Source organism: Oratosquilla oratoria, chromosome 12 (genome assembly GCF_046742065.1).
Source record: "Oratosquilla oratoria isolate Oo_2021 chromosome 12, ASM4674206v1, whole genome shotgun sequence".
Taxonomy (NCBI): Eukaryota; Metazoa; Arthropoda; class Malacostraca; order Stomatopoda; family Squillidae; genus Oratosquilla; species Oratosquilla oratoria.
Genome location: NC_134788.1, coordinates 65,922,491 through 65,933,397, shown reverse-complemented (window position 1 = coordinate 65,933,397; position 10,907 = coordinate 65,922,491). Strand labels below are relative to the sequence as shown.

The following is a 10,907-nucleotide window of genomic DNA, read 5'->3' as shown; positions in this document are numbered from 1 at the left end:
TGTGTGTGTGTGTGTGTGTTCACCTCGGATCTCGGATCTGCTGCAGCCTCTATCGAGACAGCCAGACACCACCCTACGGCAGCGAGCTCAGAGCTCATTATTTGCTGATCTCTGGGTAGGTCTGAGACCACTCACACACCACACACCGGGAGAGCAAGGTCACAACTCCTTGACTAACATCCCGTACCTACTCACTGCTAGGTGAACAGGGGCTACACGTGAAAGGAGACAAACCTAACTTATCTCCGCCCGGCCGGGGACTCGAACCCCGGTTCTCCGCCTTGTGAGGCCAGTGCTTTACCAATCCGCCACCGAGCCGTGTGTGTGTGTGTGTGTGTGTGTGTGTGTGTGTGTGTGTGTGTGTGTGTGTGTGTGTGTGTGTGTGTGTGTATTCACCTCGGATCTGCTGCAGTCTCTGTCGAGACAACCAGACACCACCCTACGGCAGTGAGCTCAGAGCTCCTTATTAGCCGATCTCTGGGTATGTCTGAGACCACTCACACACCACACACCGGGACAGCAAGGTCACAACTCCTTGACTAACGTCCCGTACCTACTCGCTGCTAGGTGAACAGGGGCTACACGTGAAAGGAGACAAACCCAACTTATCTCCGCCCGACCGGGGAATCGAACCCCGGTTCTCTGGCTTGTGAGGCCAGTGCTTTACCAATCCGCCACCGAGCCGTATTGTGTGTGTGTGTGTGTGTGTGTGTGTGTGTGTGTGTGTGTGTGTGTGTGTGTGTGTGTGTGTGTGTGTGTGTGTGTGTGTGTGTGTGTGTGTGTGTGCGCGCGCGTGTGTGTGGTAAGTTGGTGCGAACGACTGATGAGCGATGGAGCAAGTGTGTTACTGAATGGACGCCGCGAGATAGGAAGCGTGGAAGAGGGAGACCAGACAGGAGGTGGAGAGACGAGATCGAGAAGTTTGCAGGAGTGACGTGGCAGAGGGTGGCACGGTCGTGTGAATCATGGAATGCTATGAAGGAGGCCTTTGTTCAGCAGTGGACTCAGGATGGCTGATTTGATTGATTGATTTTGAGGGAAGGGGAGCTATGCTCGTGGTGCCTCGCACACACACACACACGAGTCGGTGGCGCGGTTGGTAGAGTGTCAGATTATCAGTACGGCGGTGCTGGCGGTATCTGGTTCGAATCCCGCTCAGGGCTGAAATTATTTCAGTATCGCTGCGCTTAGAGTCGTGACTTCAGCTCTCGTGGGCGGGGAGTTGGAGGTGTGTGTGCGTGTAAGGTCATAGCATTACCCATAGATCGGTCATACGAGCTCTGAGCTCTCCTCCGAGAGGGCAATAGCTGTCGATCACGAGTCCAACATGTGATCCAAAGACCAAAGACAAAGGTGACACACACACACACACACACACACACACACACACACACACACACACACACACACACACACACACACACACACGCCCGGTGGCGGATTGGTAAGGCACTGGCCTCACAAGCCGGAGAACCGGGGTTCGATTCCCCGGCCGGGCGGAGACAAGTTGGGTTTGTCTCCTTTCACGTGTAGCCCCTGTTCACCTAGCAGCGAGTAGGTACGGGACGTTAGTCAAGGAGTTGTGACCTTGCATTCCCGGTGTGTGGAGTGTGAGTGGTCTCAGACCTACCCAGAGATCTGCTAATAATGAGCTCTGAGCTCACTGCCGTAGGGTGGTGTCTGGCTGTCTCGAAAAGAGGCTGCAGCATATCCGAGGTGAACACACACACACACACACACACACACACACATACACACACGCCTACGAGCTCTGAGCTCTCTTCCGGGAGTGAAATAGCTGTCGATCACGAGTCCAACACGTGATCCAAGGACCAAGGATCAAGTGAACACACACACACACACACACACACACACACACACACACACACACACACACACACACACACACACACACACACACACACACACACATAGAAATTACTGATAGAGAGAATCTGATAAAATGGGATGACAGAAATACAAGAGGACACGGAAAGAAAATAAAAAAAGACAGCTATAGAAGAGATTTGAAAAAGAACAGCTTTCCTCACAGAGTAATAGACAGTTGGAACAAGTTAGATGAGAAAGTGGTGTGTGCAAAAACAATACATGAATTTAAAAATAGTTTAGATAAAATGAGATATGAAGACGGGATCCCACGAGCATAGCTCCCCTTCCCGTAAAATACAACTAGGTAAATACAACTAGGTAAATACACACACACACACACACACACACACACACACACACACACACACACACACACACACACACACACACACACACACACACACACACATATATATATATATATATATATATATATATATATATATATATATATATATATATATATATATATATATATATAAGAAATAATGAAAATGTAAATTGCAAATGCAAATGTGAAAAAAATAGAAAATACAAAATATAATCTATAACAGTATTAGATATAAAAGATAAAACATAAAATAGAAAGTAAAAATAGAGAAGATATATACTTTGAAAACTTAACCACCCTTATGACATATTTGTTTACATATAACGTCATAGCCCGTCAAGCCTTAAGTTATACTCCTGCCATTTAAAGGGTTTGTTTTCGTGGCTGTGCTGTGCTTTGTACAGGCCAAACAAGTGTGTCTTCTTCTTGAATTCGTAAGTGCAATGATATGGGGTTAAAATAGTTTAGTGAGTGCGTAGTGTGTTCGCATTTGCCACTCTTCAATTCTCGTTTGGCAATATTACAGTGTATTTGGCATTCTGAGCAAGGGTAAAGGTGTGGCTGGGTATTTATCAAAATGATTGCCAGTCTGACAGCTGCAATTACCTATATCATTGACTAGATCTTATCATTCTAAGGTATTCTTAACCCCAGATATAAGTACCGCAAACTAATAGTAACGTCAGCAGCTACAAGGGAAACAATGAGATGGTAGAACATCTTTATATTTACCAAGGGGTTAGAGTAGGTTAGGTCAGGTCTCGCATCTGCAAATCTCACTTCTATCATTGGTTAGCTTTTATTATTGAGTATTTTGAACCCCATTTATAAGTAGTGCAAATTATTAGGCATTATGATAGCGATTTTTAGAAAACTGAGACTAGAATTTTTTTTTTGTGTTATAAAGAATAGATCTTTGCAAGTTTCACAGCTATTCTTACCAGTACCGTTGGGTAGCACTTATCATTCTGAGTATTTTGAGACATATGTAACTACCTCAAATTAATGTCAATACCCCTTCTCTCCCTCGCCCTCTCTTCACTCTTGAGAACCTCCCAACTATACTCTCAAACTCACACTCACCCTTCCCCCTCAACTTAGTTTCACTCAAAGCCAACACACCCAATTCATAAAATTAATGAGACTGACAAGAATATATTTATCAACATGTGTGTCCTGTTTGCTTACATTGTTATTGTTAATTAGGTCAACATAAAAATGGAATTCCTGATATTTGAGCTGAAGTAGTTCTCATGAGATGCAGAATGTTGCTATGAGTACAATGCAATATAAATTATCCATCCAGCTGCATTTTGAAGGGTACAAAATCAGGTCTATTTTGTCCCAGAAAATCAGGCCAAAATGTGTATTTACCTAGTTGTATTTTGCGGGAAGGGGAGCTATGCTCGTGGTGTCCCGCCATTGTATGTCGCAGTGTCTAGTTTGCTTTTAAACTCATGAATGGTTTTTGCGCCTACTATTTCATTGTCCAATTTGTTCCAAGTGTCCAAAATTCTATGTGGAAAACTTTTTCTTCAGTCCTCTTCTATAGCTATGTTTTTTTATTTTCTTTCCATGTCCTCTTGTGTTTCTCTTGTCCCAGTAAAGTAAGTCCTCTCTATCAAGTATCTCTGTGCCTTTCATGATTCTGTAGATGGTCAGTAGGTCTCCTCTCTCTCTTCTTTGCTCCAGTGTCGATAACTCCAGTTTAGCCAATCTCTCCTCATATGATAGTTTTGCAAGTGCAGGTGCCATTTTTGTAGATGCTCTTTGGATTCTTTCTATTTTCTTTATATTCTTTTTGGTACTGGGGGACCACAATGTCGCTGCACACTCTAATCTAGGCCTTATTAATGTAACCAAATTTTTTTTTTTATTATGTCTTCGTCCAAGTAAACAAATGCCACTTTTACTGATCTTAGCAAATTGTAAGTCTCCCCGACAATTTTGTTAATCTGTTTATCATAGGACAAGTCATTTGTGATAATTACACCCAAGTCTTTTTCGGATCCTACTTTCTTTACTTCCTTGGTTCCAATTGTATATTTTCCTGATATTCTGTTTTTGCTTTTTCCAAACTCCATTATGCTACACTTCATAGTATTAAAGTCCACTTCCCATTTCTGACTCCAGTTCCATACCCTATTCAGGTCTTCTTGCAGTGCTTCACAGTCCTTATCAGTTTCTACTTTCCTTAACAGTTTGGCATCGTCAGCAAAGAAGCTCATGTAACAGTTCACGTCTTCGTCCATGTCATTCATATAGATAGCAAACATTATTGGTGCCAGTACAGATCCTTGCGGTACTCCACTGATCACCTCTTTCCAATCTAAATATTTTTCTCTGAGCACTACTCTCATCTTTCTACCAGTCAGGAAGTCCTCCATCCATTTTAGTAGGTTCCCTTGTATTCCTCCTATGTGGTCCAGTTTTTTTTTTTAGTAATTTTCTGTGTGGTACTTTGTCAAAGGCTTTTTGCAAGTCTAGGAATGCACAATCAGCCCATCCATTTTTCTTGCACTATATCTATTAGCCTTGAGTAGAAGCATATTAAGTTTGTGGTGCATGATCTTCCTTGTCTGAACCCGAATTGTCTTGGGTTTAATATGTTGTTGTCCTCCAGATGTTTTACCCATCTATTCTTGATGATTTTCTCACAAATTTTGGCTATAGTGCTTGTTAGTGATACTGGCCTATAGTTGGTGGGTTCTTCCTTGTTTCCTCCTTTATATATTGGTACAATGTTAGCATTTTTCCAGTCATTAGGTATCTTTCCTTCTTTGAGTGAGCTATTTATTATGATGTGTATTTTGTCTGTTAGTTCTTCTTTGCATTCCTTTAGAATCCAATTTGCAATACCATCCGGGCCATGTGATTTTCTGACGTCCAGTTTTGATAGATGTTCTGATATTTCTTTTTGTGATATTGTGAACTCACTCATGTGGGGAGATTGCTTGTTATTATCTACGTCCCAATTTTGTATTTTCTCTCTGGTGAAGACAGATTTAAAGTGGTTGTTCATGACTTCGGCCATCTCTAATTCTTCTGTGTATTCTATATTTTCTTGGCGTAGTTTCACCATTTCCTGTGTAGGCTATAGCATGCTCCGACGGACACGTCTGCATCGGCGGTTGAATTGGCACAATACATTTGATGATGTTGTTATCCGATAATCGGACCCAATAGGAAAAATTTGCACTTACGATTTCTCAGCTCTCCCATAATACCCTGCCCTGGTTTTGGTATTAGAATAATCTGTGAGACTAGTAGTTTTTGTTTATTTGGGTCTGTTGCCCATTTAATGGATTTTTTTTTAGCTCATTTTTCATGTTGGAACATAAAGAAATTTTCATTTTACTGCTGAATGCAAGCCGCCATGTTTATCTTATGTTTTTATGTACTGACATGTAACGATGATATGATTGGTTGAAATTTAATATGATTGTAGTTAATACACTCACGTGACATTTTTATGAATTAAATTTCCCGCAGTATGTAAATTTGGCCATTTGAAAGGTGTGTGCATAAAAAGATGTGCTATTGGCGGATGTCAAGGCTCTTTTCAAATTGTACTACAGTAGAAGCTTGATTTAAGAGGTGGCTGTATACTGGAAACCAGATTTAACACAATTTTAAAATAAATAACTAGGGGATATATCATGGAAAGCTCAAATTAGTGAACATAATTCCTTTAATCAAGCATCTACCCTTATTTGTAGTAATCCCCCATTAATTGCAAGGTTTATGAACTAAAACTGGATGTGATAGGTGAAAATCTGCTCTATAGAAACAATGCCCAAAAATATTAATCTTCATAGTCTAAGCCCCCTCACACTCTTTAAAGATTTCAGCTTATTTAAACACTTCTTTGAAACACATTCTAAAAGTACTGAAACACAGAAGAAAACTTGTAAGCCTAAAGATGTATATAGAAGATGTGTGCATAGATATTAATTAAATATACAAGCCGTGGGCTTCGCCCTCCCCTGCTTTGCCAGGGGCTTGGCTGCACAAACAGTGGCCTATGGCCACATCAGCCTTCGGCCGCAGCGCTCCGCGCTCTAATCCCACGATAGGGATCCTGTGCTGGGGATCCCATGTTGGGGTTCCGCCCTGAGGCCAAGGCTGAACCCAAGGGACATTTTTTCCTGGTCAGTTCAAGGGAACATGGCAACCACTGAGGACTTGCGACCACTGAAAACTTGTGACCACTGAGGACTTGCGACCACTGAGGACTTGCGACCACTGAGGACTTGCGACCACTGAGGACTTGTGACCACTGAGGACATGTGACCACTGAGGACTTACGACCACTAAGGACTTGTGACCACTGAGGACTTGCGACCTTTGATGACTTGTTACCTTGGAGGATTTGTTACCTTGGAGGACTTATTACCTTGGAGGACTTATTACCTTGGAGGATTTATTACCTTGGAGGATTTATTACCTTGGAGGATTTACAACCTCGTAGGACTTGTAACTTCAGAGGACTTACGATCTCGGAGGACTTGCAGCCTCGAAGGGCTTACAACTTCAGAGGACTTGCACCCTCGGAGGACTGGCACCCTCGGAGGACTTGCACCCTCAGAGAACTTACAGCCTTGAAAGGCTTACTGCCTCGGAGGACTTACAGACCCCCCCTCTCCAAGACATGTAACATTTTTAAAATGTGTCACCTTTGAAATGGTTTGATTTTTATTATTAGTAGATATACATTGAACACCCCAAACTCAGCAATCTAAGACCCAGTAATGCCCAAAACTCTACTATAATTAGATGTTTTCTAAAACTCAGCAGAGCACCCAGAAGATGACCACCTGGTGCTTCCATGATCATTTCCTGCTGACAGTTTAGGTGTGGTTGTTTGTAGTGATAGTACTGTATATATGCACTGTATATGTATAAGTATATATGCATATATACATATATATATATTTATATGAATAGATATGTGTGTGTGTGTGTGTGTGTGTGTGTTTACCTAGTTGTATTTTACGGGACGAGAGCTATGCTCATAGTGACCTGTTTTCGTATCTCTCAGCATCCAGTTTATTCTTAAAAGTGTGTATAGTTTTGTCACTCACTGTTTCTCCATTTAGTTTGTTCCAGACATCAATCACTCTGTGTAGAAAGCTATTCTTTTTCAGGTCTCTTCTGTAACTCTCCTTCTTTAGCTTCTTTTCGTGTCCTCTTGTTTCTCTTCTGTCCCATTTTAATAAGTTGTCTCTATTGAGAATTTCCATCCCTTTCATAATTCTGTAAATGGTCAACAAATCACCTCTTTCTCTTCTCTGTTCCAGTGTTGATAGATGTAATTTCTCCAATCTTTGTTCATATGTCAAATTTGATAGTGTAGGTGCCATTTTTGTTGTTGTGCATGTGTGTTTTTATTTACCTAGTTGTATTACAGAGGAAGGGAGCTATGCTCGTGGTGACTTGTCTTTGTATCTTTCAGCATCAAGTTTTTTCTTAAAATCTTGAATAGTATTTGCACATACTGTTTCTTTATCTAAGTTATTCCAGATATCCAGCATGCTGTGTGGGAAGCTATTCTTTTTCCGATTTCTTCTATATTTATCCTTTTTGAGTTTCTTTTCATGACTTCCTGTTTTTCCATTGTCATTTTTTAGTAAATTATTCCTATCAAGGATTTCCATTCCTTTCATCATTCTAAACATAGTCAGTAGATCACCTCTTTCTCTTCTCTACTATAGTGTTGGTAGTTCCAGTTTCGATAATCTTTCTTCGTATGTTAAATTGGAAAGAGCTGGTGCCAACTTTGTTGTTGCTCTCTATATTTTTTCTAGTTTCTTGTGTATTTACCTAGTTGTATTACACGGGAAGGGAGCTATGCTTGTGGTGGCCCATCTTTGTATCTCTCAGCATCAAGTTTTTTCTTAAAATTGTGAATAGTGTTTGCACACACTGTTTCTTAGTTCACTTTTCTCCAAGTATCTATCACTCTGTGTGGGAAGCTTTTTTTTTTTTTCCAGATCTCTGTAATTATCTTTTTTTAGTTTCTTTTCGTGTTCTCTTGTTTTTCCATTGTCCCATTTCAATAAGTCAGTAAGTTTCCTGTGTGTATTTACCTAGTTGTATTATACGGGAAGGGAGCTATGCTCATGGTGACCCGTCTTTGTATCTTTTTGCAAGTGTGTGTGTATTTACCTAGTTGTATTTTACGGGAAGGGGAGCTATGCTCGTGGTGTCCTGTCTTTATATCTCATTTTATCTAAACTATTTTTAAATTCATGTATTGTTTTTGCACACACCACTTTCTCATCTAACTTGTTCCTAATGTCTATTACTCTGTGAGGAAAGCTATTCTTTTTCAGATCTCTTCTATTGCTGTCTTTCTTGATTTTCTTTCCGTGTCCTCTTGTATTTCTCTCATCCCATTTTATTAGATCCTCTCTATCAATAATTTCAATGCCTTTCATTATTCTGTAAATAGTTATCAAATCTCCTCTCTCTCTTCTCTGCTCTAGTGTCTGTAGCTCAAGTTTTGCTAGTCTCTCTTCATATGATAGTTTTGAGAGTGTTGGTGCCAATTTTGTAATTGCTCTTTGTATTCTTTGAAGTTTTGTTATACATTTTTTTTTGTATTTGGTGACCACGTCGTTGCTGCATATTCCAATCTTGGTCTTATCAAAGTGATTGATATTTTCTTCACCATTTCTTCATCCAGGTATGTAAATGCCACTTTGTTTGTTCTTATTAAATTATAAGTTTCTCCAAAAATCTTGTTTATATGTTTCTCAGGTGGCATATTATTCACAATAATGACTCCCAGGTCCTTCTCATTTTCTACTTTTTTTTATTCCTTCTTATCCCAATTTATATGATCCTTCTATTCTGTTTTTGCTTTTTCCAAATTCCATTATACTACACTTTTTGGTATTAAACTCCATCTCCCACTTCCTACTCCATTCCTATACTTTATTGAGATCACTCTGTAGTGACTCACAATCTTCTTCCGTGTCCACTTTTTTAACAGTTTTACGTCATCTGCAAAGAAGCTCATGTAACTTTCAATTTCTTTGTCCATATCATTAATATATATAGCAAACATTATTGGGGCCAAAACTGTTCCTTGAGGAACACCGCTTATTACTTCATCCTAGTTAGAGTGTTTGTCTCTTATCACTACCCTCATTTTTCTTTCTTGCAAAAAGTCTTCCATCCATTTAAGCAGATTGCCCTGCATTCCTCCTTCAGTTTCTAATTTCTTAAGTAACTTCATATGTGGTACTTTGTCAAAAGCTTTTTTTAGGTCTAGAAATGCACATTAATCAGCCCATCCGTCTCTTTCTTGTATTATATCTATTAGCCTTGAATAGAAATATATTAAATTGGTGACGCATGATCGTCCTTGTCAGAATCCAAACTGCCTTGGATTTAGTATGTTGTTTTTTTTTCTAGATACTTTACCCATCTACTTTTGATAATTCTTTCACAGATTTTTGCTCTTGTTAGAGAGACTGGTCTATAGTTTGTAGGGTCCTCTTTATTTCCTCCTTTGTATATAGGTACTATATTTGTTCTTTTCCAATCTTTTGGAACTTTTCCTTTTTTCAAGGAACTTTTTATTATGCTTTGTATTTTGTCTGCTAGTTCATTCCTGCATTCTTTCAAAATCCAGTTTGCTATTTAATCTGGTCCATGCAATTTTCTGACATCAAGATTACTTAAGTGTTTCATTATTTCGTTCTTTGTTACTTCTATTTCTTTCATAGGGGGGACTTTTTCTTCCCATTCAATCTCTCCAGGTTGTATGTTCTCCCTCGAAAAAACCACTTTAAAATGCTTGTTCATAATTTCTGCCATTTCTATTTCCTCTGTGTATTCAACTCCTTGTCGTAATTTCTTTAATTCTTGTTTGTTTTTCAGTTTGTTGTTTACAAATCTGTAAAATAGTTTTGGTTGATCTTTACATTTTTCTATGACATCTTTTTCATATTTTCTTTTTTTGTCTCTGCACACTTGTATGTATTCATTTCTGTAACTAGTATATATTTTCCATTTTTCAGGTCTTTTGTCTTTCTTTCATTTGGTCCAAGCTTTATCTCTTTTGTCTTTTAATTCCTTACAATTTTTGTTGTACCAGCACTTTACGTATTCTTTTTCTTGTTTTTGTCTTGAGACATACTTTTCCACTCCTTTTTTGTAAATTTTTGTCAAAATATTCCATTTCTCTTCTACTGTTGTGTATTCTTTCCCAGTTTTCATTTTGAAAGAATTCTCATATTTTATCAAAATTTGTTTTTTCATACATCAATCTTCCTTTTCTATATTGTTCATTTCTTTTCATGTATTTTTCCTCATTTAGTTGTATTTCTATCAATATGTGGTCACTTACTTATTGGTGCCTGGTATTGTATCTTTTCCACTATTTCAGGTTCTGATGTATGGTTCTTCGTTTCTATACCTAGTGTTCTCTTGAATCCATTGTGTCATTGTGTGGTCAATAATCATCTCAAGTAGAACATTTCCCCATGAGTCTTCTCCACCCTTTACTGTCATCTCTTCCCAGCAGACTTCTTTGCAATTAAAGTCGCCCATCATAACTATTCTTCCTCCATCTTCCATTATCTTGTTTAATGTTATTCTTGTGTCTTCTAACATACTTTTATGTTCACTCTCTTCCCACGAGGCTGTTTTTGGGGACACGTAGTTTATTACAAAC

At 39.3% G+C, this 10,907-nt stretch overlaps 1 protein-coding gene across 1 annotated transcript in view; it reads left to right on the top strand.

Moving 5' to 3' along the window:
- The first annotated feature begins 2,546 nt into the window (after positions 1–2,546).
- Positions 2,547–10,907, top strand: part of LOC143030475 (uncharacterized) — a 34,119-nt gene continuing 25,758 nt past the window's right edge. The window contains exon 1 of the mRNA XM_076193624.1: positions 2,547–2,655. The gene's annotated coding sequence lies outside the window, so the exon portion shown is untranslated. The remainder of the gene's footprint in view (positions 2,656–10,907) is intronic.